This window comes from Mesoplodon bidens, assembly GCF_964165515.1.
Source record: "Mesoplodon bidens genome assembly, chromosome: 6".
NCBI lineage: Eukaryota > Metazoa > Chordata > Mammalia > Artiodactyla > Ziphiidae > Mesoplodon > Mesoplodon bidens.
Genome location: NC_138162.1, coordinates 42,946,111 through 42,954,682, shown reverse-complemented (window position 1 = coordinate 42,954,682; position 8,572 = coordinate 42,946,111). Strand labels below are relative to the sequence as shown.

The 8,572-nt window shown below is 40.8% G+C and overlaps 1 pseudogene across 1 annotated transcript; it reads left to right on the top strand.

The window, feature by feature from the left end:
• Positions 1–355: 355 nt before the first annotated feature.
• LOC308619273 (nucleophosmin-like) lies at positions 356–8,338 on the top strand (annotated as a pseudogene). The gene is made up of 2 exons: positions 356–427; positions 7,495–8,338. The product of its transcript is annotated as a nucleophosmin-like (transcript).
• The last annotated feature ends 234 nt before the right edge of the window (positions 8,339–8,572 follow it).

The window sequence follows — 8,572 nt, the reverse complement described above, 5'->3', positions numbered from 1 at the left end:
TGGAAATAGAAAGTCCCATATTATACTTTTCCTGTGTATCATTTTAATAGTTCACTTAAAACTTTTAAAATGAAAGAGACTGATATTAATATTCCATTCCCCTCCTGGGATACTCCCCTACAGACCCTCACTATGCAGTAACAAACTCCTTAACCCAGCTTGGGCCCTTAGGCCTGCTTCCATCTCTGCCTGAATTCCTTTCCCTACAGGTCCTCATGGCACCCTCCCTCACTTCCTTCAGGACTCTGCTCAGTTGTCACCTCCTCAGTGACAATCCCCTATGAAATGACATTACCCTTGCTTTCATCATTTCCTTTCAAGGAAAAAATGTATGGGGAAGAATGATATTCGGCCCATGAAGCAGGAAGGTTATTACTGTCCTTATAAAAGGTGCATTAAAGTTTATAACGTGGCCCAGAGTGACCAGGTTATTAAAAGCTAATGCTACAGATTCATGCACCATCAGAGACTGGCTGGGTTGATGCAAGATGTCATTTTCAATCATGACCCACACAGAATTATTGGGTCCATATTTTAGGGTCGTTTTAGCCACCTACTTCCAATAATAGTAGTTAATATTAAGGAATCATCCTTTTGGCTGATCAAATTTCTTGCAGAGCTTTTCTGCTTTCCTTTTATTTTGAGGAGATGGGATACATGCCTTAACTGCCATATTTTAAAACTGTCACCAAATCACCTACTTCCCTTTAGGAGGAAGAAGAGGAGGAGGAAGAATAGCTCTGGGCCAATATACCTCCTCTCTTCTTGAAATCTCTACTTGGATGACACAAAGCACCCAAACTCCACACCACATATGCAAGTCCTAAAAGCTATTCACATTCCCCTCTCCTTGGTCTTCCTCTACCCATAGAGACTAGAAAACTAAAATACTGGATTTCCAAGCCTCCATTTAGCTAGGGATGGCCATGAAACTTAGTTCAGGCCAATATGATATAGGAAAAGTTCCTGGGTAGAGGTCCCTTCCCAAATAAAAGGGAACACTTTCACTAGGATAGAGCCCTTCACCTCTTGGCCCTTCATCCAATTTTATACTTGTAAAGCAGGTACAAGGGGAGGGTCACAGCAGTCATCTTGAACCATAAGGAGATAAACAAAAGGGTAAAGGGCTACACACCACAGTGGGTAGACCAGAAAGCTGAAAAGAACTCTACTATCCCTGAATTGTTGAGCTGCTTTATAAGTCCTAGATTGTATAGCCGTGGACTCCCTGTCCTGCAAATCACACACACCCCTAACTGGTTCAGCCATTCCAGTGAGTCCTTCTGTTCTTTGTAGCTGATCACTAATATAAAGACAGGGACTGAACTCATGAAACCCCTCTCACCTGGCCCCTTTTCCAGTATCTTTATCACAGTAAATAACACTTCCATCCTCCTGAACGTATAGGCCAGAAATCTAGGAGTTATTCTTGACACTGTTCCCTCCTTCATGTCCATATCCAACCCATCACTGCCTAAATGTCCAACCACAATCACCATCTTTCCAGATACCACTGTCCCTCATCAGAGTGCCTATGACAACCTCCTTGCTTGTCTCCTTTCAATGTGAGGTCCTCACTGTATTCACTTTCCTTTTCAAAATACAAATCTAATCATTCATTCACACACACACATACACACACACCCTGCTTGAAAGCTTTCAGTGGCTTTCCATATGTCCTGTGATCATGATCCAAATATTTAATATGGCCTAAAAAGCCCTTTGGGATTTATCCCAGCTCTTCTCTACAGCCTCAGCTTGCACTAGCCTTCCTCTGAGTTTCAGCTTCCCAGACCTTCATTTGTAAGAAAGCTCCCTCCTTTATGAGGTCTTTGCACAGACTTTCCTCTGTCCAGAAAGTTCTTTTTTGCCCCTACCCTTTGCTACTTGACTCCTGGCAAGTTCCTCTTCTTCATTCAGAGCACAGTCCTGGCTTCTCAATCTCAGAAAACTCTTCCGTGACTCAGCTCAGGAGTACAAGATCCTTTGTTTTAACACTGCCACACAACCAGCTTCCCTTTTTCAGAATCTCTAGTTGTAATTATGCATCCTTAGTGGGATTAGTTCTTTAATGGTAAGTCCTTGAGAGCAGGTTCTCTGATTTTTTGTTTTGTCTTTGCATAGCATTCTCCATGTCTGACACTATGCCCAGCACATAGTAGGTTCCTAATAAATATTTGTTGAACAAGGATTAAATGGAAGAAAGGCAAATAGCCCATTCAATCAGCCAGGCCCTAAATAATTGATGAGTAACATTATATTATCTAAACAAAGTGGAACTATATAATAATATGATTGAGATAATATCAAAAATATATTGAGCTTTACTGGGCCATAAATATTTGCTGAATCACCAAACTTTACCATCTCACTCATGGTATTTATTTCAGGATCTGCTTCCTCTGAGGCCTGGGTGGACTGGGTTAGGCAGTGGTGTGGAGTGGGCACACAGTCTGAACGGCTGAGGCCAAGCTATGAGATGGTGGCCCTGACTAGAACTTAATCCAGACTTACAGCCTGTGTTGGGAATATGATCAAATTGGAGAGAGAAGGTGTGGGAGTCCTTTATTCCAAATAACCTTCCAATCTGAGACATTCCTAACAGGCATTACCCAAACATGGGTTGTGGATCACTGAATCAAGCCCCCAACTGACAGAGAGGCTGCATGGGAACTTGCCTTCACAGTTCACACCCCCCTCATCATATGACTTAGAAAAATGGTAAATGGATAAAATTGAAAAGAAGGAAAAGAACCAGCAGAAAAAATGTCTTGATCTAGAGGGTCTCAGTTTGAAAAGGTCAAGTCTTTCCTCAAGGGGAAGGTGCTCTTCCTTTCTTAATGGTTCTCTCAGTCATTGGGTCACAAGGATTTATCTGTTCCCACATTGACATCTAAATCATGTGATTCAACCAAAGGAATCAGGGAGTGGAGACAGACTGTGTTTTGTGGGAGTGAGAGAATAAATAGGTTCTTGTGAGGTGGGGACATCTTTCACCCTAGAATCTGGAAAAGGATATTTTTCTAGTGACAAAAGGTAATCAGGATGGAGTAGAGAGAAAACAGGGTGAATAACATATAACATTTCCCTCCACCTCTACCCAAACCAGCTGAACTCCATTTTATTCTATTCCTTCCAAGAGTCAAATTTTTGGGGTCACTAGCCATGGATTTAAGCCTCCAATCTGCTGCATATGAGTTTTGTGACACAGATGGTAATTTATCCTCTCTGAATCACATTTTTCCCATTGGCAACCAGAACATGGAACCCAGTTGGTAAATAAAGATGGAACCCCACGCAGAATTGTGCCAAGAATCAATGAGGTCATGTATGTGAACTCCATTTATGCGTTGCAAGGCTTATATCCACATTAGCTCATTTATTTGGACTTCTCATTCCCCAAACTCTCCTTACCATATTTAGACACCACAGAGGTATGTGTTTTTTCACCCCTGATGAAAGAAGATAATTCTCTCAAGGGCCACACCTTGAGCACTAGCCAGCTTTTCTGAAACTCCATACCTTCTCTGTTAGCTTGCCTCTCTTTCATATGACATTCTCTTAAGCCCCTCATGGAACTGTCTTTCCCTGACCCCATTCAATGGTGTCTTGGGGAAACAAGAAGACCTCAGACTACCCTCAGAAGTAAATTACAGGTTCTACTCACAGGCACTAGCTGCTTATCATATGACCTCCAGGAGCTTTCACACAAAACTAAGTGTGGCTGGGAGAGATATACTGACCTTTGGGTAGGAGGTCAGGACATATTGTGTGCAAATTTGTGTTTGAGGGCCCCAATCTCCGTGGAGGATGTGGCCTCTGCAGTTGTGACATACACCCCATGTAAGACAGCTCCCAGTGCACCTGGAACTAGCCCCAAATCCTCACCACCAACAACCTGGTAACTCACAGATATTGTTGAAAGTGTCCATGTTTGACCACAAGGTGCTTAAAAAAAAACTATGTGATAAGTGATTGTGTGTAAATTTGTGTGTGTGATGTATTAGAGCATTTGCAGTTTGTTGAAATTTTATTGGCATTAACTAGTTTTGCAAAGTGTTCAATTTCTCATTCTGAAGAAAGGATGGTAATGGTTTTAATTATTGGAGACCCCCACTGAAAAAATTTTAAAGGGCTGGTAGAGATGCAGATAGAGTTGTGTTTTGATTACCCAGCTGCCACAAGTCACAGTGGTTGATATCCAAAATTTTCGCTATTTGATCATCTGTATTGATTGAGAAGAATCCTAATTCAGAGGTGTGGAGGTGGGAGGATCTTCCCCAATCTTGCCATTTCCCATCCCAAAATGAACTTTGAGTTTGAGGATGAGGAGTGAAACAATATCTTCCCATTGGCTAGTATCCCTCACTTGAAAAAAATTCAATGATCCATTCATGAGAGAAAACTAAATCATCTGAGGCCTACCGGAATATTCCAATAATTAAAATACAACACCCCTTGGACTTTTCAACATGCTAGAATGGACCTAAAGAAAAGTTAACCCAATGACCTCTCCTACAGGTGAGGGAATCTGAGACCCAGAAAGATGCAATGCTGAGAGGTAAACCCAGCCTCATATTTCTAGCCAGGTCCTCTCCCCACTGGATCATACTAGGTTCACCGAGTATGGTTGTTAAGGGTCATTCACAAAGAAGCACTCACTGCTTTCAGTCTTTAGCTTCCACAGGTCTCCTTAGGAGCAATATCTCCTTTCTTTCTGTCTGCTTGTGCTGCCATAACAAAATATCATAGACCAGGTGGCTTAAACAACAGAAAATTATTTGCTCACAGTTCTGGAGTCTAGAATTCCAAGATCAAGGTGCCAACAGAATTGGTGTCTGGTGAGAGCTCTCTCCTTGAGTTGCAGTTGGTTGTCTTCTCCTATGGTCTTGCCTCTGTGTGTGCATGTGGAGACAAGGGGAGAGAGAAAGAGAGAGAGAGATCTTCCCTCTTCTTGTAACACCACTAATTCTATCAGATAAGGATCCAACCTCATTTAACACTGATTACCTGCTAAAAGTCCTATTTCCAAATACAATCACATAGGGGTTAGGACTTCAACACATGAATTTGGAGGGGGGGACACGATTCTGTCCATAGCACTTTCTCACTACTCAAGAAGCTGATTTTATAACCCCTGACCTCCAACTAGGCATTTGAAGAATATCAAATTGTATTAAAAATATCACTTGTTGTTTTCAAATGCAGCCAGAGCAGGACAATGGCTACAACATTTATCCTTCTAGAACAGACAAAGTATTTACTTCACTCACCCCATCTGCCCCTAATTTACTGTATCTAAGTAAAGTGAGTCCTGAACATCTGTTTTGTGTGAATAAGGAAAACAAACAATTCAGTGTATCACTTCCTAATTTTAATAACGTCTGGATATAATATGACAAGTTTGAAGTACTGTAACACTTGTTAAAGTGGGACTCAACCCACATTGTTTTCACCAGCCACCAAGCAGCCAATTAAATACCAGCCCATGAGCTGAGTATCTGCTAACACAGAGGCCAGGCAACCTCATTACTGGCAAGGTTAATTTAATCAGTTAGTTTTCCTCAGTGCCTGTGAGTCACTCCCAAAATTTAAAACACAAATACAAAATATTAATGGAAGCATTTCCCAAATCCGTGGAATTCCTCATGCCTCTCTCTTCCCACTTATTTCACCTCGCCTGGGTCACCTACCTGCAAAACGCCCCTGTCTACTGGCAACCAGTATTTTACTAGACTTGAGCTTACGAACCTCAAAAACAGAAGTAACAAGATGTGCCATCTTTTGTATATTTGCAAATCTGGTATAGTGCACACATTTTTGTGCTGTAGGAAGAGTCCTCTGATCTAACAACTGGCATGTGTTCTCACATCTGAAGTTCTGCAAAAGAAAAAGAAGGAAAAGACAAAGTTTAATTTTAAAGTAGGAAACAATCCATTCTGCAGCTGGAGGCATTCAGAACTGGGCTGCATGGAATGATGCTGTTTGTGCTCAGAGGTGCCTGCGGCACTGCAATCCACCCAGCTAGGAGCACCTTCGTGTGGACGCTGAATCGTGGAATCCTGAGAGGGCCGGCCACTCCCTCCTCTTCACCATCCTCCAGGAGAGCTTGTCTCACAATCCATGGACTCTGACCAATGACTGAAATATAACAGCTATTCTCACAGATCTCAAGGAAAACACAACATGACCATAATTTTAAGTGTTTGAGAAGCCAAAAAAAAGGGATTTGAGTTTGCCAACCAACATTACAGTGATGGCCCTCTTACTTAGTATATGTGGATCCCAAGGCCTATCCTGACTTTCAAGCAATGAAAAGGTGATGTTCACAGTGGGATCCCAGGCCCAGGTGTGGATAACACCATTTAGCAAGTATAGAGCTAATGCACACAAATGCATTCACAGTAAAAATATAACAGTGTTGGTCAGTAACCATCCTAATGGCTGTATACAAACTTAAATTAGATTGTAATATTCTAAAGTTGTTTCCTGAAATAAGACTTTTCAGATTTAAAGTGAAATGACAAAGGATTAGAAGAAAATGTAGAGAAGTATTGTATAATCTAAGGATGGGGGTGGCCTTTCTAAGTATGATACTAATAACAGAAATCATAACAGTAATAGATTTAGCTGTCTAAAATCTAAAAGTAATCAAACAAATAAATGAAAAAAAAGTAACAGCAACAAAAATTACTAACATAGAAAAGTACATCAACAAAGTTGAAAGCCTAAAACAAACAGAGAAAAAAAATGATGACAACAAAGAAAACAGATAAAGAGTGAGTGTACTTAATGTACACAAAGTAAATAAAAAGTCAGTAAGAACCTGGGGTGGGGGGTGGTGGTGGTGGTGGGATGCACTGGGAGATTGGGACTGACATATATACACTAATACATATAAAATAGATAACTAATAAGAACCTGCTGTATAAAAATAACTTAATTAATTTAATTTAATTTTAAAAAAACAAACAGAAAATCAAGGTGTTGACAGGACCAGGTCCCTTCTGAAACCTCTAGGAGATGACACTTCCATTCCTCTTCTACTTTCTGGTAGCCACTGCCATTCTGTGGCTTGTGGGAGCAGAACTCCAGTCTCTGCCTCTGTCTTCAGTAGACCATATTCCCTCTGTGTCTGTATGCATGTCTTAATTTTCCTCTTCTTATACAGGCACTGCTCATAGTGGGCTATGGCTTATCCTAATGACCTCATCTTAACTTGATTGTGCCTGCAAAGACCTTATTTCTAAATTGGTCACATTCACAGGTACCGGAGGTTCAGACATGAACATCTCTTTTGGGGAACACAATTTAACCCATAATAATGCTCCATCAGTATTTGATAAATGGATGAATAAATGCATGTGTGCTCAGCCACCACTTCTGAAAAAAAATAAATCAGTAAAAACCCTAATGTGATTCCCTCCTGCACAGCTGTTCCCTAGAAGAGTAGTCGTGTATCTCCATCCACTTTCTCTCTTACCCAAGTACTAGTCACCACCCCATGGACAATTTGATGGACACGAACATGAGCCCCTGAGGCCCCAGAACTATCCTTTCAGTTGTAAACCAAGGGCTGACAAAAATTGTCATTTTAAAATGGATAATAATGGAAGATGAACTCCAGTTATCTTTAAGAACAGTCAGTTTAAGGGCTGATACAAAGGATGAATTGCACATCATTGAAACAGTAGCAATGAATTACACAGGCAGTCCTATTCGAGGAACACTGGCAAATTTGAAAATATCTGTATACCCAATGGTTTCCCTTGGGGGATTTGAAATAGCACCAACTGTGGCTTAGAGTTGAAGGGTGGTTCGGGGCCCATGCATATTAGTGGACAGCACTTGGTTGGTGTGAGGGAAGATGCAGAGTCAGAATATGAAGAGGAGCTGAAACTCCTAAGTATATCTGGAAAGTGATCTGCCCTTGGAAATGGTGGCAAGCTTCCACAGAAGAAAGTCACACTTGCTGTGAACTGGATGATGGTGATGATGAAGATAATGAGGAAGCTGAAGAAAAATCTCCAGTAAAGGAATTCATATGAGATACTCCAGCCAAAAATGCACAAAAACCAAACCAGAATGACAAAGACTCAAAAACATCAAGATCAAAAGTCAAGAATCCAAAAAACATAGAAAAACTCCTAAAACACCAAAAGGAGCTAGTCCTATAGAAGACATTAAAGCAAGAATGCAAGCAATTATAGAAAAGAGTGGTTCTCTTCCTGAAGTGGAAGCCAAGTTCATCAATTATATGAAGAATTTCTTCTGGATGACTGACCAGGAGGCTATTCAAGATCTCTAGGTGTGGAAGAAGTCTCTTTTAAGAAAATAGCGTAAACAGTTTGTTAAAGTTTTCCATCTAATCTCATTTTTATAACAGTAGATATCTGGCTGTCCTTTTTTTTTTTTTTTTTTTTTGAGTGGGATAATGACATCTTTATTTTTACTAATCTCTGTTTGGGGGGAAGAATTGTTTTATTCAATTTTATTTTTTAAATTGAAGTTTTAGGGCTTCCCTGGTGGCGCAGTGGTTGAGAATCTGCCTGCCAATGCAGGGGACACGGGT